At 42.1% G+C, this 24,328-nt stretch overlaps 1 long non-coding RNA gene across 4 annotated transcripts in view; it reads right to left on the bottom strand.

The window, feature by feature from the left end:
- Window positions 1-24,328, bottom strand: part of LOC142160700 (uncharacterized) — a 200,067-nt gene that overhangs the window by 30,851 nt on the left and 144,888 nt on the right. Inside the window, exon 1 of one of the 4 annotated variants that reach the window (XR_012693285.1) lies at window positions 22,583-22,775. The exons of the other annotated variants lie outside the window; for them this stretch is intronic. This is a non-coding gene — a long non-coding RNA (uncharacterized LOC142160700). Of the gene's footprint in view, window positions 1-22,582; window positions 22,776-24,328 lie in introns of those variants that run through there. 4 annotated transcript variants of the gene reach the window in all.

Raw genomic sequence — 24,328 nt, 5'->3', positions numbered from 1 at the left:
CTCCGCCCTTCATGTTACAGCCTTGTCATGTGCGCTCACACATACATTACATACAGTATTCCCTTCCCCTGCTCCACCCTTCATGTTACAGCCTTGTCATGTGCGCTCACACATACATTACATACAGTATTCCCTTCCCCTGCTCCACCCTTCATGTTACAGCCTTGTCATGTGCGCTCACACATACATTACATACAGTATTCCCTTCCCCTGCTCCACCCTTCATGTTACTGTCTTGTCATGTGCGCTCACACATATATTACATACAGTATTCCCTTCCCCTGCTCCACCCTTCATGTTACTGTCTTGTCATGTGCGCTCACACATACATTACATACAGTATTCCCTTCCCCTGCTCCACCCTTCATGTTACTGTCTTGTCATGTGCGCTCACACATACATTACATACAGTATTCCCTTCCCCTGCTCCACCCTTCATGTTACAGCCTTGTCATGTGCGCTCACACATACATTACATACAGTATTCCCTTCCCCTGCTCCGCCATTCATGTTACAGCCTTGTCATGTGCGCTCACACATACATTACATACAGTATTTCCTTCCCCTGCTCCGCCCTTCATGTTACAGCCTTGTCATGTGCGCTCACACATACATTACATACAGTATTCCCTTCCCCTGCTCCACCCTTCATGTTACAGCCTTGTCACGTGCGCTCACACATACATTACATACAGTATTCCCTTCCCCTGCTCCACCCTTCATGTTACAGCCTTGTCATGTGCGCTCACACATACATTACATACAGTATTCCCTTCCCCTGCTCCGCCCTTCATGTTACAGCCTTGTCATGTGCGCTCGAACATACATTACATACAGTATTCCCTTCCCCTGCTCCGCCCTTCATGTTACAGCCTTGTCATGTGCGCTCACACATATATTACATACAGTATTCCCTTCCCCTGCTCTGCCCTTCATGTTACAGCCTTGTCATGTGCGCTCACACATACATTACATACAGTATTCCCTTCCCCTGCTCCACCCTTCATGTTACAGCCTTGTCATGTGCGCTCACACATACATTACATACAGTATTCCCTTCCCCTGCTCTGCCCTTCATGTTACAGCCTTGTCATGTGCGCTCACACATACATTACATACAGTATTCCCTTCCCCTGCTCCGCCCTTCATGTTACAGCCTTGTCATGTGCGCTCACACATACATTACATACAGTATTCCCTTCCCCTGCTCCACCCTTCATGTTACAGCCTTGTCATGTGCGCTCGAACATACATTACATACAGTATTCCCTTCCCCTGCTCTGCCCTTCATGTTACAGCCTTGTCATGTGCGCTCACACATACATTACATACAGTATTCCCTTCCCCTGCTCCACCCTTCATGTTACAGCCTTGTCATGTGCGCTCACACATACATTACATACAGTATTCCCTTCCCCTGCTCTGCCATTCATGTTACAGCCTTGTCATGTGCGCTCACACATACATTACATACAGTATTCCCTTCCCCTGCTCCGCCCTTCATGTTACAGCCTTGTCATGTGCGCTCACACATACATTACATACAGTATTCCCTTCCCCTGCTCCACCTTTTATGTTACAGCCTTGTCATGTGCGCTCACACATACATTACATACAGTATTCCCTTCCCCTGCTCCACCCTTCATGTTACAGCCTTGTCATGTGCGCGCACACATACATTACATACAGTATTCCCTTCCCCTGCTCCACCCTTCATGTTACAGCCTTGTCATGTGCGCTCACACATACATTACATACAGTATTCCCTTCCCCTGCTCCGCCCTTCATGTTACAGCCTTGTCATGTGCGCTCACACATACATTACATACAGTATTCCCTTCCCCTGCTCCACCCTTCATGTTACAGCCTTGTCATGTGCGCTCACACATACATTACATACAGTATTCCCTTCCCCTGCTCCACCCTTCATGTTACAGCCTTGTCATGTGCGCTCACACATACATTACATACAGTATTCCCTTCCCCTGCTCCACCCTTCATGTTACAGCCTTGTCATGTGCGCTCACACATACATTACATACAGTATTCCCTTCCCCTGCTCCGCCCTTCATGTTACAGCCTTGTCATGTGCGCTCACACATATATTACATACAGTTGCATTCATCGGCGTCAGTTCTGTTTCTGAGCAAGCTCAAAGCTATGTCACACAAGATACGATACGCAAAGGGACGTCTGTCTGACCATGAATCAGGCCGTCTGTGATTACAAATCTTTTAATAGGTCTATTGTGTTACTTGCTGCAGAAACTGATCATGGACCACAACTTAATGATCACCCAAAGATCTGAAATTATTTCTGCTCCTATCAAAAGTTTACTACTGACAGGAGGAAAGTTACACAACTGATGTATTGTTTCCAGCAGAGTGATATAGATGATTGTGTTGGGTTGTGTAAGGGATAATGAGGGCAGTATATAAGGTCCATCTGTATTCCAGGGACTTATTTTCTGACCGTTCCCCACGGTGTCCATCCAGCGGGACTTATGCCCAAGCTCGATGGTGTCTCTCTGTCCGTCCAATAACGGTACAGCTAAACTGGCAGTAACCACGGTATAATACACCTGTAAATAGCTGAAATTCAGGCCTGGCATGGAGTTATTAGATACAGCAATGATTTGTGGCTGCAGCATTACTTGTAATCCATGAAAACGGCAAAAGCTCATCTATCGCAGAGCCAATCATTCTCTAGCCACAAAACCTGATTGCTTCTCCCGGTCACAGAGTGTCTCCCGGACCTGTCTCCTATGTGGTGGATGTAGATAATCCCGGGGTTATTACTCTGAGACCTGGGATGTGCGTAGGTCACCACTTGTAGCTAGAACCCCTCTTTCTGGATGTAAGGAAGTAATGACTAAAGTATATCCCTTGTTTAATAACACTGGAAACACTCCGGTGACTCCTAAAATATCAGGCAATTTACAATCCCGGAGACTAAATCCTCACTAGAAATTGGGAATTGTTGATGAAATTGTCACAGACACTATTAATGTTGGATGTCGCTCTGATTAATTAGAAATGGAAGACTCCGCGTTAGAGGAGATTTCAGCTGTAACGGAATCCAGCAGCATCTCACACTCGCTGGTGAAGGTGATGAATAAAATGTTAGTGTTAGATAGAAGCCCCCAATAATCTCCCCATGTCCTCCAAAGCCAGCCCCTGTGAACCAGACTTTCTCTTTAACTGTATCACTACCGGAGTGGACACGTCCTGACGTACAATATTACGTTTTATGCTGGAGATAGTTGAAGTTATTATAGGAAGAGTGAATCGCTCCATGATCATGTGAACACCAGGGATCTTCAGACCATAGGGACCAGTGAGAGTGAGGCCAGTGTTCCCTCTGGTCCACAGACCATGTATAATGAGATGCAGAGGACGAACTGGCTGCTGCTGAAATTGGAAACACACTCACTTCTAAGTAACGTTCCCAGGCGCTCGCTGCCAATATTTAAATTCAAACATGACTGAAGTGAGGTTCTAAGTGTTATAAGACATCACTAGAGCAGGGGCTGGGGAGCCAGGATCTGTCATTCTTATGGTAATTAGATATTTATACATCTGGGCATCAATTAAGCAGGTAATCAAGATGTGCATATGTCTGTACAACCAGATAAACACAAGTGGAAGTACAATAACTTTATATCTGCCAGAGAAGAATGAATCATTATATGGAAAGTGTTTATAGTTTATTATATTTTACTGATATCACAATTGATAAGTGCCGATATAAGGCAGATATATGGGAGGCAGGGCCGGTGCTAGGGTCCACGGTGCCCTAGGCATTTTTAAAAAAGCGGCACCCCCCCCCGCAAAAATCGCCGCCCTCCTCCCTCCTCTCCTTACCTTGCCTCACCACCGCTGCCTCTCTGCTCCATCTCCTCCCCTCCACAGACTGACACTAGTAAGTGGATTGGAGGAGACGGAGCAGAGAGGCGGCGGTGGTGAGCAATAGCCTCTTCCCCCCTCCCCGTGCATCTGATGCTGTGCGGCGGCCGTGACAGGTATGGTCAGCGGTCGCCGCACAGTTTTAAAGTATTTTATTATTCTGTGGCGCCCTCCAGGCGCCCTCCAGAGCCCGGCGCCCTAGGCAAGTGCCTAACCTTGCCTAATGGGAGCGCCGGGCCTGATGGGAGGTATATATTAATAACCCCTCATAGCAGTGATAGCTGCTTATCACAGTGATAAAAATCATTGCCAATGTTAGTGATCCTCAGCTGCAGTGGCGATACTGTCTCATAGGTAATAGTGACTTACACATTGCACTACACATCTCTGAGCCAGGTCACACATCCACAATGAGCACCCACATGTAACCATTCAGTTCAAGAGGGTAAAGCCCTATTCACAAACTCCGCCACCTTCCTCCGTAAGCCACAATCTCGGTACTTGTACAAATTGAGAAGCAGCACAAGTGGCAGTGGAGAATTTGCACTTTGGAAATGATCATCATTGCTATATGTATATATTATAGCATAACAAAACTGTTTGTTCAGGATACAAGTCCGTCCAGTGTTCTGAGAGATAAAGACTATTCCAGGGGTCAGACTGCACAGAAACTTAAGGTTTCATACTATTGTCTTAAGAGAAATGGGCAAACTGGATCTAGCCAAGATAGACATGAAAGGCTCAGATGCCCAACTGCACAAGAGGGTAAGTACATCAGAGTCTGTGAAACAAACGCCTTACACCTCCTGAGCTGGCGGCATCCTTAAATAGCGCTCGCCAAATGCCAATGTCATCTGCAGCGGTACAAAGAGACTCCGGAACGATGGCCTTATAGGCAGAGTTGCAAAGAAGAAAAAGGTTAAAATGGACAAAAGAAGAAGGACATTAGACGGCGGAAGACTGGAAAAGAGCATTATGGACGGATGAGTCTAAGTTTGAAATATTTGGCTGGAGGAGGAGACCATATGTGTGACGTAAAGCAAATGAAAGGATGCTGGAGGAAATTATATCATGGTATAGAGCTGTTCTGAGTCTGGTAAGGTGGGAGATCTACACGGAGTGGAAGGAATAAGGAACCAGAAAGGTAACACTCTATCTTACAATGTCTGCCATCCTGTGTGGTCGACTGGTGCCAATGTCAGCGCGCAGCAGAACAACCATCCTAAACATATTTCTACCCTGTGCGAAGAAACAGGAAGCGATAGTACTGTCAATGATGGACAAATCTCAACCCTATGGAGCTCTTGTGGGGTGAGCCAGTCACACCTCCAGGAACAGCTACAGAAACCCCAAGAAGCTGTAATTGCTGCAAATGGAGGATTATTTGCTGAATGTGAAGTTTGATGGATAGAACAGTTACATGAAATAAAATTAATAAGTTATGACATTGTCAATGTATTGACTATAATTTCCGGTTAATATATTGGTACCTGGATTTAAAAAAAAGTGTCAATTCTTTCAACAAATCCAGACATTTCTTAGTGAATCCAAACTTTTGCAAGCTAGTGTATATATAAACACCTATAGCACCTGTCAAGGGGTGGGATATATTAGGCAGCAAGTGAACAGTCAGTTCTTGAAGTTGTTGGAAGCAGGAAAAATGGGTAAGTGTAAGGATCTGAGCTACTCTGACAAGGGTAAAATTATGATGGCTAGATGACTGGGTCAAAGCATCTCCAAAACGGCCGGTCTTGTGGGGTGTTCCCAGTATGCAGTGCTTAGTACTTACCAAAAGTGGTCCAAGGAAGGACAACCGGTAGACCAGCGACAGGGTCATGGTTGCCTAAGGATCATTGATGCACGTGGGGAGGAAGGCGCCCGTCTGGTCCAATCCCACAGAAAAGCTACTGTAGCACAAATTGCTGAGAAAGTTAATACTGACTATGATAGAGAGGTGCCATAGCACACAGAGCGTCGCAGCCTGCTGCGTAGGGGGCTGTGTAGCCGCAGACCGGTCAGAGTGCTCCTGCTGACCCCTGTCCACCACTGACAGCGTCTACAATGGGCAGAACAGGTCCATGGAGTAATAGAAGAAGGTGGTCTGGTCTGATGAATCACATTTTCTTTCACATCATGTGTTCGGCCAGGTGCGTGAGCGTCGTTTATCTGTTGAAGAGATGGCACCAGGATGTACTATGAGAAGAAGGCAGCTTGCGGAGGCAGTGTGATGCTCTGGGCAATGTTCTGCTGGGAATCCTTGGGTCCTGGCATTCATGTGGATGTTACTATGACACGTACCACCGACCTAAACATTGTTACAGACCAAGTACAGCCCTTCATGGCAGCGGTATTCCCTGATGACAGTGGCCTCTCTCAGTAGGATAATGCTCCCTGTCACACTGCAGGAATTGTTCAGGAATGGTTTGAGGAACATGACAAAGAGTTCAAGGTGTTGATTTGGCTCCAAAATCTCCAGATCTCAACCACACAGTGCATCGCAAGCAGACAGTGCGCCGCAACCAGACAGTGTAGAGCATCCGGTCAGTGTGCCACAACCAGACAGTGCGCCGCAACCAGACAGTGCGCCACATCCAGCCACATCCAGACAGTGCACCACATCAAGACAGTGTGCTGCATTCAGCCACACCCAGACAGTGCACAGCATCCAGACAGTGTGCTGCATCCATCCACATCCGGACAGTGCGCCGCATCCAGACTGCTCGCCACAATCAGACAGTGCGCTGCGTTACAGACACTGCGCTGTATCCAGACTGCACGCCACATCCAGACAGTGTGTCGCATCCAGACAGTGCACCATATCCGGACAGTGCGCCACAACCAGTGTACAGCATCCGGACAGTGCGCCGCAACCAGACAGTGAGCCGCAACCAGATAGTGTACAGCATCCATACAGTGTGCTGCAACCAGACAGTGCGCTGCAACCAGACAGTGTACAGCATATGGACAGTGTGCTGCAACCAGATAGTGTGCAGCATCCAGACAGTGTACAGCATCCAGACAGTGCGCCGCATTGAGAGAGTGCGCCACATCCAGATAGCGCGCAGTAACCGGGAACCAGTAATACACTCACCAGCTTCCTGGCAGAAAGGATGTTGGGTCCTCAGTTACAGGGTTACTTTGTGTGGTCATGGAGGTGATTCATACACGAGTGGGGTACTGTCACAGAGCCTGAGTTTGGAGTAGATCTTGAAGTCCTGCTCTAGATAGACTTACCCCCAAAGAGGTGCAGAGTCTAACGGTATAGAGGTATTCATCTCGCAAGAGAATATGGACTTAGCTGTTCTCTAGCCGCAGGTCACGGTCTTCTAAGGGGGATTAGAGCAGGGTGAGATGGAAGCGTGGAGTGGAGCAGGACTGCTGGACAATAAATGCAGAGGTTCAGGTGAACGGCGGTGAAACAAAGCGTTGAAGACTTTAGCAAGTGAACAGTTGTGAACAAGAACGATTATGAGGCACGAGGTTCCTGCAACAATACCGCAGGTCTTGATCGTGGAACAGGTGACACAGAATATCAACTGAGAAGTGGTGAACTGCAGAGAACTGATGCACTGAGATCCCTGGAAAGCGATTAGCTTGAGAACCGGACCGCTGAAGAGGCACGAAGTTCTAACAGCATGGTGGCTCAGTGGTTAACACTTCTGCCTTATAGCACTGGGGTCATGAGTTCAATTCCTGACCATGGCCTTATCTGTGAGGAGTTTGTATGTTCTCCCCGTGTTCGCGTGGGTTTCCTCAGGGTGCTCCGGTTTCCTCCCACACGCCAAAAATGTACTGGTAGCAAATTGTCTGCTAACAAATTGACCCTAGTCTTTGTGTCTGTCTGTGTGTGTGTGTTAGAGAGTTTAGGTTGCAAGCCCCAATGGGGCAGGGACTGATGTGAGTGAGTTATCTGTACAGCGCTGCAGAATTAGTGGTGCTATATAAATAAATGGTGATGATGATGATAATGAATACCACAGGTCTTGATAGTGGAACAGGTAAGACAGATTACTGATGTGCAGCGTCCTAACAGATAAGGAGACCTGAAGATCTGGCAACTTAGTAGATAAGTAGGTGCTTTAAATAGACAGAGCTGACAGGCAATTAACCAATCAAGAGAATGCACATGCTCAGTTCAGACCAGCAAGTGAATGCAGGGAGCGAAAACCAAGAGAAAGAGGTAAGAACAGTGAGCAAAATGCAGGTTAGCTGGTACAATGTGTGACAGTAACCCCCCTTTTTAAAGGTGGACATCGCACACCTAAGACCTAGCTTTGTTAAAATAGTTGGCATGAAATTTCTTAACCAAAGATGGAGTGTGAACATCAGAAGCATCCACCCTGACCGTTCCTCAGGACCATATCCCTTCCAATCCACTAAATACTTGGTCTTGCCCCGAAAGGTTTTGGAATCCAGGATCTAGGAGATCTTGATTTCTTCAGATTGCTGAACAGCCGTAGGTGGAGACATATTCTTAGTGGAAGAAAAACGGTAAATGATTAGAGGCTTGAGGAGCGAAACATGAAAGGAATTCGAGATGCGGAGTGAGCTAAGAAGCTTGAGTTTGACGGATACTGGATTGATGACTCGAAGAATTCTGAAAGGTCTAATGAATCGGGGGGCGAACTTCATGGAAGGGACTCGTAGGTGGATATTTTTTGTGGACAGCAACACCTTGTCCCCAACCTTGAGGGGAGGAAGTCTTCTTGAGACACTCAATCGTCTGGTTCCAAATAGCAAGGAAATCACGATGGAGATCATTAGCAGCCAGATCCCTGGTGGGAGGGAGGGCTGAGAACTTGGGAAAATTAGGATGAAGGTCATAAACAAGGGAGAACGAGGTAGAAGAGGTGGATTCGTGATAGAGGTTGTTATGGGCAAATTCTGCGCAAGGCAAAACATCTACCCAATTATCCAGGGAAGTCGAAGAATATAAACGAATAAAGGTCTCCAAATCTTGGTTCACTCTTTCAGTTTGACCATTGGATTTCGGATGGTAAGATAATGAGAAGTTCAGCTGGATATCTAGGAGTTTACAGAGAGCTCTTCAAAATTTGGATGTAAATTGGACTCCCTGGTAGGAGACAATCTCAAGAGGATATCCATGTAAGCAGACTATTTCCTTGCCAAAATATTTACTAAACAGGACGCTGATGGAAGGCCAACAAGAGGGATAAAATGCGCCATCTTTGAGAAACAGTCTACGACCACCCAGATGGTGTTAAACTGCCTGCAGGGAGGGAGATCAGTCACAAAATCCATGGATATATGTGACCACGGTTTGGATGGAATAGGAAGCGGAATGAGAGGACCAGTAGGAGACTGGCGAGAGGTCTTATGTTGTACACAAAGATGACAAGTCGCCACAAACTGTTTAATATCCGACCTAAGGGTGGGCCACCAATAACGCCGAGAGATGAGTTCAATGATTTTGACGGATGCAGCATGACCGGAAAATCAAGAAGAGTGAAACCAACGCAAAAGCTATTTTCGAAGGTTCCGAGGCACAAAATTACTCCCAGGAGGCGGTACTGTGTCACAAGATAAAGACGTGGCCTGAAGAAATTTAGGTTCCAAAGTAGGCCGATTCACAACATCTGAAGATTCAGGTTCACATAGGGCATCAGCTTTTTTATTTCTTGAGCCTGGCCGAAAAGTGACAAGTAAATTAAAATGAAAAAAAGACCACCTGGCCTGGCGAGGGTTAAGGCATTGCGCTGACTGCAGATGAAGCAGATTTTTGTGGTCGGTAAAAATGGTCACTGGAAAACATCCCCCTTCCAGGAGATACCTTCATTCAGAAAGTGCCAACTTCATAGCTAGGAGTTCTCTGTCACCGATGGTATAGTTCTTTTCAGTCGGCAGGAATTTGCGTGAAATGAATGCACAAAGATGAAGCTGTTTCCCAGCAGAGGAGTACTGGGAAAGAACTGTGCCAACTTCCACTGCTGAAGCGTCTACTTCAACTAAGAACGGTTGAGAGAGATCAGGCTGTTTGAGAACTGAAGCTGTGGAGAACGCCTTCTTGAGGGTACTAAAAGCAGACAGAGCCAGCTAGAACCAATTCTTAGTATCAGCGCCTCTTTTGGTCAAAGCAATAATTGGAACCACAATAGAAGAATAACTTTGAATAAACTGCCTATAATAGTTGCTGAACCCTAAGAAGCATTGAATGGCCTTCAGGCCTAACGGAATAGGCCACTCAATGATGGCTCGTACTTTCTCAGGGTCCATACGTAAGTTATCTCCGAAAACAATGTATCCTAAAAAAGTCTCTGTGACTGCAAAGACACATTTCCCGAATTTGCAATAGAGGTGATTGGGCCTGAGTCTTGAGAGAACCTCAGCAACATGATGTCTGTGAGAAGGCAGATAAAATATTGTCAAGGTAGACTACTACTGAAGAGTGGAGAAGGTCTCTGGAGATCTCATTCATAAAACTTTGAAATACCGCAGGAGCGCTATTAAGCCCGAAGGGCATGACAAGATACTCATAATGACCGTCTCTGGTGTTAAAAGCGGTCTTCCACACATCTCCTTTTCTAATTCTGATTAAATTGTATGTACCCCTCAGGTCTAACTTGGTAAAGATTCGAGCCCATTTTTTCCAGTCAAACAGCTCAGTTATCAGAGGAATTGGATAACGATTTTCCTGAGTGATGGCATCAAGACCCCTATAGTCGATGCAAGGGCGTAATGTGCCGTCCTTCTTTTTTACAAAAAAGAACCCCTGTTGAAAGTTTTCTTTGAGGTAATCTGTCATTGCCTCCGTCTTGGGAACCAACAGAGAATAGACACGGTCCCGGTTGGCATCTTGCCAGGAAGGAGATCAATGGGGCAGTCCCAGATATAATGCGGAGGTAAGACCAGACTTCTGTTTATCAAAAACATCAGAAAACAAGGAGTATTGGTAAGGAAGAACTGATTTGGTAGATTCTTCAATAGTCGCAACAGCACGTAAGGGCTTAACAGGTACCAAGCATTTGGAATGCCAGGATGGACCCCAAGACAGAACTTGAGCGGACTGCAAATCAATATCATCATCATCATCACCATCTATTTATATAGCGCCACAAATTCCGCAGCGTTGTACAAGGAACTCACTCACATCAGTCCCTGCCCTATTGGAGCTTACAGTCTAAATCCCCTAACACACACACACACACACACACACACTAGGGTCAATTTTGTTAGCAGTCAATTAACCTACCAGTATATTAGAATATGAGAATAATGCAGACAGAGTAAAGGTAAACCAAGGATAACCGGACTAGAGGTGTGCGACAACACATAGAAAGATATTTCTTCAAAATGCAGAGCCCCGACTTGAAGAGACAATGGTTTTGCTTGTGTCAGAATTCTCCCATTAGGAATTTGACTCCCATCAATGACTGTGAGCACCACTGGGGTAGATAGTAACTTGGTAGGGAGTGACAAGGATTCCACTAGGTGGGAAGAAATAAAATTCTCAGCTGCCCCAGAGTCCAGAAAAGCAGGCAGTTGTTTAGATTACCTAGTACCATGAAGGGTAATGGAAATTAAATAAGCAGATGAATTATTAAATTCTGGAGAGGACTTGAGACTCCCCAATCTGACCTCTTGACCACAGGTTAGGGTGCCCTGGTTCAGCACAATAGAGACAAAATCCACTAGAAATTCTGCTCCTTCTCTCTTCAGGAGAGAGCCTAGAGCGCCATAACTGCATAGGCTCCACTGTGTCACTACAGCTTCTCTGAAGCCCTCTCTAGACATCGGATGTCAACACGGTGGCACAATGAGATCAGAGCGTCTAGGGTGGTAGGCAGTTCCTGCAAAGCTAAAACGTCTTTAATTCGGTCATCCAGCACTTGCCAGAATGTTGTCATGAAGGCTTCATTATTCCATTACAGCTCGGATGAAAGTGTACGGAACTAGATAATGTATTGAGTAAGGGTAAGGGAACCCTGTCGAGAGTCTGAGTAACCTTGAAGCCGCTGAGGAAACACGCCCTGGCTCATCGAAATTTTTCAGGAGGTTGCAGTAAAACGCAGCACAATCCTGCAATAAAGAATCGTTCCTCTCCCACAGAGGGGAAGCCGACGCCAGAGCTTGTCCAAAGAGGAGCGATATGATGTAAGCCACATTAATGCAATCAGTGGGAAAATTTTGCGGGAGTAGCTCAAACTGGATTGAACATTGGTTCAAAAACTCTCGACAAAGTTTAGGGTCACCATCAAACTTTTGAGGAGCAGGTAAACGTAGAGATGAGAAGGATTCAGTATCAGTAACTTGAATAGGCTCGGAACGCAGTGGTGTCTGGGCGACTGGTAAGACAGCTTGCAGAGAATCTAACCTAGAGGCTAGGGCCTGCAGGCATTGAAGAAGTTGCAGTTGCGTAGCATTCTGACGATCACTGTTACCGACCAGGTGCTGCAGCATGTCTTTAGCAGACAGTTCCCGATCGGGGTCAATTCCTAGTTTGGCCAGATCTTACTGTCACGGAGCCTGAGTTTGAAATAGACCTCGAAGCACCGCTGTAGATAGACACCCCCAGAGAGGTGCGGAGTCTAACGGTAGAGAGGTATTCACCAGGGATCTCCGCAAGGGGATATGGACTTAGCTGCTCTCTAGCCACAGATTGCGTTCCTCTAAGGAGGATTAGAGCAGAGTGAGATGGAACTGCGGAGTGGAGCAGGACTGCTGGACGATAAATGCAGAGGTTCAGGTGAACGGCGGTGAACAGAAGCGTTGATATCTTTAGAAAGCGAATAGCTGAGAACCGGACTGATTATGAGGCAACAGTACCACAGGTCTTGATTAAGGAACAGGTAACACAGGATACCAACTGAGAGGTGGTGAACAGCAGAGAACTGATGCACCGAGATCCCTGGAAAGCGAATATCTTGAGAACGGAACAATGATGAGGCACGAGGATCTTTCAATAATTCCACAGGTCTTGATCGTGGAACAGATAACACAAGATACCAATGTGCAGGTGGGAGCTAGAAAGAACAGCGTCCTAACAGGTAAGGAGACCAGAAGATCTGGCACCTTAGTAGAGAAGCAGGTGCTTTAAGTAGACAGAGCTGACAATTAGTCAGTCAAGAGAATGCAGGAAGTTGTGAAAAGACCAGGTGTGCGCATGTTCAGGTCAGACCAGCAAGTGGATGCAGGGAGTGAGAACCAAGGGGAACAGGTAAGAACAGTGACCAGAATGAAAGGTATCTGGTGCAGTGTGTGACAGGTACGTGTCATTGATAATCACAATTCAGAAATAGTACATTCCTACAATCTAATGCCGAGTTGAAGAATGCTGGTAATAAGTAAATGCAGACTTACTATAAAAAAGACACAGTTCATTACTGACACACCTGCAATATATTCCGACTGAAGTAAATGCCGGCACTTGCAATATACATCACTGATCATGGCGACAATGGCGATTTAAAGCGGCAATAGCAGGACCCGCAATGTGTATAATGTAAAAGCCTTTATCCTAATTGTATACCTAACCGTAATCCTAACCCTAACCCTTAAATTAGATTGTAAATGAGTTGAGTGGTGACATTGCTGCTTTAAATCTGGTTATCTCACTATCGCCATCATCAGTGACGTCAATTTCAAATGCCAGAATTTACTTACATCGGAAAATGTTGCAGGCGTGTCAGTGAATTACTGTGTATATTTATGGTAAATCTTCATTTACGTATTATCGCCATTCTTCAAATTGGCATTATTTTGTAGGAATGTACTGTGTCGGAATTGTGATTATCGATAAAAAGACTACAACCAACATACACGTGTATTCGCACAGAACAATTGCAATATATTGTGCATAAGGGACAATGATTTTTCGGACCGTGCGTCGGAAATAATTATCATTTATTGCAGGGGTGTCCAACCTTTTAGCTTCCCTGGGCCACATTGGAAGACGAGGAGTTGGTTTGGGCCGCACATAAGATACACTAACAATAACGATAGCTGATCATCCAAAAAACCATAGAAAACATAGTTAACATATATATATATATATGAGAAAAAAAGTGAGATATATATATATATATATCACTTTTTTTCAAATCCCCCTATACTTACCTTTCAATCGCCCTGTTCAAAAAATCCTCTCTAGTTATTTTACTATAATCACTTTTTGTATTGTTTCGATGCAATATCAATAAAGTGCATTTAAGCCAGGCATTGTATATCAGGGTGCCCTGACCAGGCCTGCGGTACCTGACATATACATCACTGTGACCCCAAATTGTGACCTGTTTTGCTAATTACACCACTATGTTAGTTAAGGGATAACAACTTATAATGGGCCAAAGAGAATAATATATAATGCCCCATTAGTATTACAAGTAGACTTATGTAGCAGGGAGATAAGGTCCATGATGCTCCAGGACCAGGTGACTTTTATTCACTGGTCAGCGTCCCTTGAAATAATAAAAAAAATCCCCCTTAACTTACCTTTTATTCGGCTTGTTCTCCTGTCCTCTTCTCTTCTTTTCTCCAATTCTGTGCTGCTGATTGTTTTTCTCACGCGGGTGACTCCTCTGTGCTGCGCTCCGCAATGGATGTTGGGTGTGATGACATTCACCGCACGGAGGAGGAGACCAGGGAGGGAGCCGGAGTACCAGCTGACGTGACCGCAAGGTATTTTCTTTTCTTTTTTTTGTAGGATTTTTTTTTTCCATTAACAGTGCTGCCCCCTTGCCACAACCAAAACTCCTTCTGGGCCACTTTTATAGGTGTGCTGGGCCGCATGCGGCCCGTGGGCCACGGGTTGGACAACCCTGATTTTTTGTATTTACCACAAAAACTTGTGTAAATAATGTCAATGTATTCAGGAAATGTTAATGTGCTAAAATTTGCTCTCACACAAATATTGTCATTTGCCCTGTAATTCTCTCCAATCTTACTACATTAGCCTTAAACAAAGAGAAATATTTCACCTGTGAATAATTGCTGGCCAAACAGGCGCTATGTGTTAGTGACACATTATCCTACATCGGTTCATTATTTACATCAATTCCCAAAGCCTAATGGATGCACTGTATATCTACAGTATATGTATAATATATGTACATTATTTATATAATATGTGTACAGTAAGTTTATACTATAGGGGGCATTCAATTGTCAGCGGGATTGCCGAAAATCCCGCGGTCCACGCGCGATTACCAATATTACGGTAATCGTGCGCGGAAAAACATGTAATACAGTAATTTACTCGCTGGATTTCAGCTCGCGGCTCCCTGAGCTGCGAGCTGAAATCCAGCTACAAATTACCGTATTCCATGTATTAGTTTTTCCGCGGCGGGATTTTCGGCGATCCCGCCGACAATTGAATATGCCCCTTAGTTTATACTATATGTATAATATATGTACAGTATTTATATAATATGTGTATAGTAAGTTTATACTATATATGTATAATATATGTACAGTATTTATATAATATGTTTACGGTAAGTTTATACTATATGTATAATATATGTACAGTATTTATATAATATGTGTATAGTAAGTTTATACTATATGTATAATATATGTACAGTATTTATATAAAAGGTGTATAGTAAGTTTATACTATATATGTATAATATATGTACAGTATTTATATAAAAGGTGTATAGTAAGTTTATACTATATATGTATAATATATGTACAGTATTTATATAATATGTGTACAGTAAGTTTATACTATATGTATAATATATGTACAGTATTTATATAATCTGTGTATGGTATGTGTATACTTTATGTATAGTATTTATATAATCTGTGTATGGTATGTGTATACTTTATGTATTATATATGTACAGGATTTATACTTAGACCAGGGGAGCACAGTAGATGTGGTCTACTTAGATTTTGCAAAGACCTTTGATACAGTGCCACACAAGAGGTTGGTTTACAAAATAAGGGAAGACAGTGTAATTTTGCCACTATATAAATCGTTGGTAAGACCTCATCTTGAATATGGAGTACAGTTCTGGGCACCACTCTATAAAAAAGATATTTTGGAACTAGAAAGGGTTCAGAGAATGGCAGCAAAATTGATAAAGGGTATGGAGTATTAAGTTATGAGGAAAGGTTAGCTAGTTTAGGAATGTTTACTTTAGAAAACAGGCGTCTAAGGGGAGATATGATTACTGTGTACAAATACATTAAGGGGCATATTCAATTCCGATCCCGATCCGCGTTACCGTGGAAAATGCGCACTACTGTCGGTAATACGGTACCGCAATAACGCGGATTTTCGTACGCAGCCCTACGGGCTGCAAATGAAAATCCACGTTATTGTGGTACCGCAGATTAGGTTTGCGGCACGTACCTGCGCGATCCCGCGGATCGGGATCGGAATTGAATATGCCCCTAAGGGTCAATACAGAGAACTTTCATGGGACCTTTTTACCCCAAGGACTATACACGGGACACACTGTCACCCCCTAAGGTTAGAGGACAGGAAATTTCACAACCAGCAAAGGAAGGGGTTCTTTACAGTAAGGGCAGTCAAGATATAGAATTCACTGTCAGGGAAGGTTGTGATGGCAGATTCAATAGATATGTTTAAGAAAGAGTTAGACAAACTTTTAGCGTAAAAGTGTATCCAGGGTTACGACCATTAATTAAAATGAAGGATAGTAGTGGATATAGGGTAAAAATAGGACTGCAATAATGGGTCTGGGGGGATTTTCACAATTAAAACAGATTGGCGGTTGCTTACTCTGGATCAATTTCAAACATAAGTGCAGGATCGCTGGAGATCCAAAATAGGTTGAACTTGATGGACTCGTGTCTTTTTTCAACCTCAAAAACTATGTTACTATGTTACTATATAATAAGTGTATGGTATGGGTATACTATATCTATAATAAATGTACATTATTAAAATAATCTGTGTATGACATAATCTCTGTATATAACACCCGAGAAATAATATATAATATATATATAATAATATATTATATACACAAACACAATCTCCTTCCCAACACGGGGCAAATATAAAATATTATATACAGAGACATAATCTCATTCCTAACACCGAGCAAATATAATATATTATATATAGAGATATAATCTCCTTCCTAACACCGGAGAAATATAATATGTTATATACAGAGACATAATCTCCTTCCTAACACCGGGCAAATATTATATATTATATACACAGACACAATCTCCTTCCTAACACCGGGCAAATATTATATATTATATACACAGACATAATCACCTTCCCAACACCGGGCAAATATTATATATTATATACACAGACATAATCTCCTTCCCAATACGGGGGAAATATAATATATTATATACACAGACACAATCTCCTTCCCAATACGGGGGAAATATAATATATTATATACACAGACACAATCTCCTTCCTAACACCAGGCAAATATTATATATTATATACATAGACACAATCTCATTCCCAACACCGGGCAAATATTATATATTATATACACAGACATAATCTCCTTCCCAACACCGGGCAAATATTATATATTATATACACAGACATAATCTCCTTCCCAATACGGGGGAAATATAATATATTATATACACAGACATAATCTCCTTCCCAATACGGGGGAAATATAATATATTATATACACAGACATAATCTCCTTCCTAATACGGGGGAAATATAATATATTATATACACAGGCATAATCTCCTTCCCAACACCGGGCAAATATTATATATTATATACACAGACATAATCTCCTTCCCAATACGGGGGAAATATAATATATTATATACACAGACATAATCTCCTTCCCAATACGGGGGAAATATAATATATTATATACACAGACATAATCTCCTTCCCAATACGGGGGAAATATAATATGTTATATACACAGACATAATCTCCTTCCCAATACGGGGGAAATATAATATATTATATTCACAGACATAATCTCCTTCCTAACACCGGGCAAATATAATATATTATATACACAGACCCAATCTCCTTCCCAATACGGGGGAAATACAATATATTATATACACAGACATAATCTCCTTCCTAACACCGGGCAAATATTATATATTATATACACAGACATAATCTCCTTCCTAACACCGGGCAAATATAAAATATTATATACACAGACATAATCTCCTTCCTAACACCGGGCAAATATAATATATTATATACACAGACACAATCTCCTTCCTAACACCGGGCAAATATTATATATTATATACACAGACATAATCTCCTTCCTAACACCGGGCAAATATTATATATTATATACACAGACATAATCTCCTTCCCAATACGGGGCAAATATAATATATTATATACACAGACACAATCTCCTTCCTAATACCGGGCAAATATAATATATTATATACACAGACATAATCGCCTTCCTAACACCGGGCAAATATAATATATTATATACACAGACACAATCTCCTTCCTAACACCGGGCAAATATTATATATTATATACACAGACATAATCTCCTTCCTAACACCGGGCAAATATTATATATTATATACACAGACATAATCTCCTTCCCAATACGGGGCAAATATAATATATTATATACACAGACACAATCTCCTTCCTAATACTGGGCAAATATTATATATTATATACACAGACATAATCTCCTTCCTAATACCGGGCAAATATTATATATTATATACACAGACATAATCTCATTCCTAACACCGGGCAAATATTATATATTATATACACAGACATAATCTCCTTCCCAATACGGGGGAAATATAATATATTATATACACAGACATAATCTCCTTCCTAATACCGGGCAAATATTATATATTATATACACAGACATAATCTCCTTCCTAACACCGGGCAAATATTATATATTATATACACAGACATAATCTCATTCCTAACACCGGGCAAATATTATATATTATATACACAGACATAATCTCCTTCCCAATACGGGGCAAATATAATATATTATATTCACAGAGTCACTGAAATTTTATGGAGCTCGAGTGACAAAATAGATTGCAATATTATTATTATTATTATTATTGTTTCATTTTATTATTGTTATTATTATCACAGCTCATCCTTGCATTATTGTTACTATTATTTTTTCTGATGTTTGTATTTGTTATTACTAATTAATAATTGCTTATGTGGTAGTATTAATTATTAGTGTTAGTATTATTAATATTATTATACTCCTCATTGCGTTATTATTACTATTATTACTCCTGTTTATACTCATGATTAGTATTAATAAAGTACCTGTAGGAATAGGAGTAGTAATTATTAGTGTAAGTATTATTAATATTATTATTATCCATTCTGTTATTATTACTATTATTACTGCTGATATTTATTTTCACTATTATTATTTGTAGAAATAATATTATTATTATCATTATTATTACTAATGTTGGTAGTTATTATTAATAATATTTATACCAGTAGTAGTAATTTTTTATTAGTAATATAATTAGTATTATTGTTATTAATATTATTACTACTCTTCATTGTTTAATTATTACTATTGTTACTCTTAATGTTTGTATTTATTATTACTATTATGCAATACCTGTATAAATAGTAATTGTCGTTTTGTTATTACTAACATTATTATTTCTCTTATTTTTACTCCTCAATGTATTATTTTTATTATTATTTATTTTTTGTATTCCTCTTTTTATTGTTAGTACTGTACTCCGTTTATTAGCAGTGGTAGTTATTCTGAATGTTTTTAGTTTTTTACATAATATTATTCCTCAGACTGTAAATAATAATCGTCTTAATATTTTTATTAATAATTTCAACACTAGCAACTTATTGGTACTATTACATTATAATTTCTACTGTTCTTCTTATATCGATCTTGTACGACCCTCCCGTAAGATATGTTAGGGGTTCGGGGTTTGGGTTCTAGGAGTTATGGAACCAGTAACAGCCATTAGTGAATAGTCTCCTCTCACAACATAGGGATGATGGACATAGTAGTCCCCCTGCGCTAACAGAGTAGTCCGCCTGCGCTAACAGAGTAGTCCCCCTGCACTAACAGAGTAGTCCCCCTGCGCTAACAGAGTAGTCCTCCTGCACTAACAGAGTAGTCCCCCTGCGCTAACTGAGTAGTCCCCCTGCGCTAACAGAGTAGTCCTCCTGCACTAACAGAGTAGTCCCCCTGCGCTAACTGAGTAGTCCTCCTGCGCTAACAGAGTAGTCCCCCTGCGCTAACAGAGTATACTAGTCCCAGCCAGTGGTTTGAGCACCCGTCAGGGAAGCCGAGGATCGCACAGAACGTTACAGCAGAGATAACTGCTATATTCCACTAGAGGGCGCTCCCTCCATACACACGGCAGGAGCTGGCTAGATGATGTATATACAGAAAGAGACAGATAGGCAGAGTGTTAGTATCCCTTATATACAGAATATAAAGTATCCTATATACAGAGTATAAAGTATCACCTATATACAGAGTATAAAGTATCCCTTATATACAGTGTGAAGTATCCCTTATATACAGTGTGAAGTATCCCTTATATACAGTGTGAAGTATCACCTATTTACACAGTATAAAGTATCCCTTATATACAGAACATAAAGTATCACCTATATACAGAGTAGAAAGTATCCCTTATATACAGATAGGGAACCAGGCAGAGTATGATATATCCCTTATATACAGAGTATAAAGTATCCCCTATATACATAGTGTGACGTATCACTTATATACAGTGTGAAGTATTGCCTATATACAGAGTATAAAGTATTCCTTATATACAATGTGAAGTATCACCTATTTACACAGTATAAAGTATCCCTTATATACAGAACATGAAGTATCACCTATCTACAGAGTATAAAGTATCCCTTATATACAGATTGTGAACTATCCCAAATATACAGATAGGGAACCAGGCAGAGTATAATGTATCCCTTATATACAGTTATAAAGTATCCCTTATATACAGATAAGAAACCAGGCAGAGTATGATGTAGCCCTTAAGCTGGGTACACACTGAAGAATTTTGTGTTATCTCCAATAACTGTACCTACGACTGAAGTCCGATGAGTCTGGTGATTCATCTATACACACTACACGATTTACCTTCAGATCTGTGCTCTTCATCTGGCCCTCTAGACTTCAGAGAATGACAGCACAATATTCATTATTGTCACATTGTCACACTGATTTAAACCGCCTTGTTATAGCTATCCACGTGTCCTAACGAATTTCGTTAGCTTCTGTAACTCTGAAACTAAATATTCTGTCTCAGAATGAACAAACGAATTATTCCTTCTACAGCAATCTCTATATTTATTCCCTCTGACATTCAGTGCTAACATCGGCTGAAAAGAGCCCGACTCTGTAAACTCTATGGAGATCGTCAGCATGAGTCTATACATGATCGTTAGGTGATTGATCGGACCAACCAAATGAAACGATGATCAGCACTTTGGGACAACTTTAGATCATTGTGTCACTATACACACTCACACAATATCTGACCGAACGTTCCTATGTCTGATTGATCGGATAAAAGATCGGATGAAAAACCTTCACTGTGTACCCAGCCTTATATACAAAGGATAAGGTATCACCTATATACAGAGTATACAGTATCCCTTATATACAGAGTGTGAAGTATCACCTATATACAGATAGGGAGTCAGGCAGAGTTTTATATATCCCTTATATACAGAGTATAAAATATAACCTATATACAGGTAGGGAGCCAGGTAAAGCAATGGTATAGGACACAATACACCTCTGCTGCATATAAGAACATATGGAATATATATGTTATGATGCAACAGTTATTTTACACAGGGTATTTAGGCAGGTGGAGCCAGTAAATAGTGTGCATCACATGGGGGATTGTATACAGAGCAACATAAACATTATATATAAGATATGCAGCTGCCACACTTCTCACTATTATACTAATATATATATATATATATATATATATATATATATATATATATATATATATATATATATACACATTTGTAAATAACTGGTAATTCATACTCTGTATATAGGTGATACTTTACATTCTATGTGTATGTGATAAATAATACAAATAATGTTTGGTGCATAATTTAGACTCTAAACATAAATATTACAGATAGCGGTAAGAAGCCAAACTGTGTCCGTGTGAGCTGTGTAATCCTTGCTGTGTGATAATAAATTGTACGTTGTGGTGTCTGGATTCAGAAATAGAGCAGCAGCTTTATATGCTCAGGAGCCGAGTACACTCATCTCAGTCCATTAACTGCTCTCTTACATCGATTTATCGTCATTTAAATAAACACAATGTAACACATCGGTGTAATTATCCGACACCTCTTCATCGCCTCATCATAAGTACCGAGATTGCTCTGCTGTATCCCCCAATAATATATAGATACATATTAGATAACTACATTTTAGAGATGGAGAGAGATGAGATAATATTATACACATGTTACAGCTATACAGTATTATATAGTACATATTATAAGTCTGTAAGTTGTGTTATGTATATTAACATGTTACGGCAGAGATTTGGTAAACACATGTTTGCATTTCTAATATAAACATTATGAAATAATTGTCGGGTGTCCCTGTGCAGAGTTAGGGTGAACCTAGCTGGGGTTATAATTTGGTGGCACTGTGTACTAATAGCCACATAAAGTTATTTGATTGACAGGCACGTACCTTTAACCCTATCGCTGCGGTAATGTATATTAGGGGCGCTGTTTGGATTGTTGGGGGTCTTTGTCTCACTCGAGTTTCTGCCCGTTTCAGACACAAGACACAGCTGGTCTAATAAATTGAAAGAGGGCAACAAGTGTCCAGTACCTGCTGCCACTTCACTTTACAAGATGGTAATTGGCACAACTGGTTCTCTAGTGAATAGATCAGAGAGGAGCATGGAGCAGCCTGTCTAGAAATTGTAGGGGGAGGAACAATCTCTGTGCAGTCCCAAGGGTGAGAGGCAGCTACAAATCCTGGTTCTGGATCTCCTGAAAAACTTCTGCACTATCCCAAATATAAAGTTCCTGGGCCAGGCTGTGCTGGGCAGAGTATCAGGTACCTGGTTCCTGAGCCAGGCTGTGCTGGGCAGAGTATCAGATACTCGGTTCATGAGCCAGGCTATCCTGGGCAGAGTATCAGGTACTCGGTTCTTGAGCCAGGTTGTCCTGGGCAGAGTATCAGGTACCTGGTTCCTGAGCCAGGCCGTGCTGGGCAGAGTATCAGATACTCGGTTCATGAGCCAGGCTATCCTGGGCAGAGTATCAGGTATCTGGTTCCTGAGCCAGACTGTGCTGGGAAGAGTATCAGGTACCTGGTTCCTGAGCCAGGCTGTGCTGGGAAGAGTATCAGGTACCTGGTTCCTAAACCAGGCTGTGCTGGGCAGAGTATCAGGTACTCGGTTGCTGAGCCAGGCTGTGCTGGGCAGAGTATCTGGTACCCGGATCATGAGCCAAGTTGTGCTGGGCAGAGTATCAGGTACCTGGTTCCTAAGCCAGGCTGTGCTGGGAAGAGTATCAGGTACTCGGTTGCTGAGCCAGGCTGTGTTGGGCAGAGTATCAGGTATCTGGTTCCTGAGCCAGGTTGTGCTGGGCAGAGTATTAGGTACCCGGATCCTGAGCAAGGCTGTGCTGGGCAGATTATCAGGTACTCGGTTCCTGAGCCAGGATGTGCTGGGCAGAGTATCAGGCACTCGATTCCTATGTGCTGGGCAGAGTATCAGGTACTCGGTTCCTGGACCAGGCTGTGCTGGGCAGAATATCAGGTACTCGGTTCCTGGACCAGGCTGTGCTGGGCAGAATATCAGGTACCCGGTTCCTGAGCCAGGCTGTGCTGGGCTGAGTATCATGTACCCGTATCCTGAGCCAGGCTGTGCTGGGCAGAATATCAGGTACTCGATTCCTGAGCCAGGCTGTGCTGGGCAGAGTATCAGGTACCCAGTACATGAGCCAGGCTGTGCTGGGCAGAGTATCAGGTAGAACATTATATGGAGATTCCCAGTACAAATCTATTGGGATATTAATTTGAAATCCTTCGTGAGATGCCCCCAGATCTGAGTATTATTATGACCGCTGCATTCACAGCAGACTCTCATATTGGTATCTGCTGAGGGGCTCTTGTACATAGTACTATTCTGGTGTCTCCATACTAGTGAACAATACTGAAATACTCCCATCCTGGGGGATAATACCCGGGTGTACTAGAAAGTAATACTGGGATACACCCGCCCGGGAGATTAATACCAGGGTGTATTTATACTAGGGAGTGATACTGAGATACACCCGTCAGGAAAATTAATATCTAGTTTTATCCATACTAGAAAATAATACTGATATATCCGGTCTGGAAAATAATACCCAGGTTTATCGATACCAGGGAATAATACAGAGATCCGCCGTCCTGATAATTAATTTATCGTTTTATCTGTAC

Source organism: Mixophyes fleayi, chromosome 6 (assembly GCF_038048845.1).
Source record: "Mixophyes fleayi isolate aMixFle1 chromosome 6, aMixFle1.hap1, whole genome shotgun sequence".
Classification (NCBI taxonomy): Eukaryota; Metazoa; Chordata; class Amphibia; order Anura; family Limnodynastidae; genus Mixophyes; species Mixophyes fleayi.
This window is presented reverse-complemented; position numbering and strand designations above follow the sequence as displayed.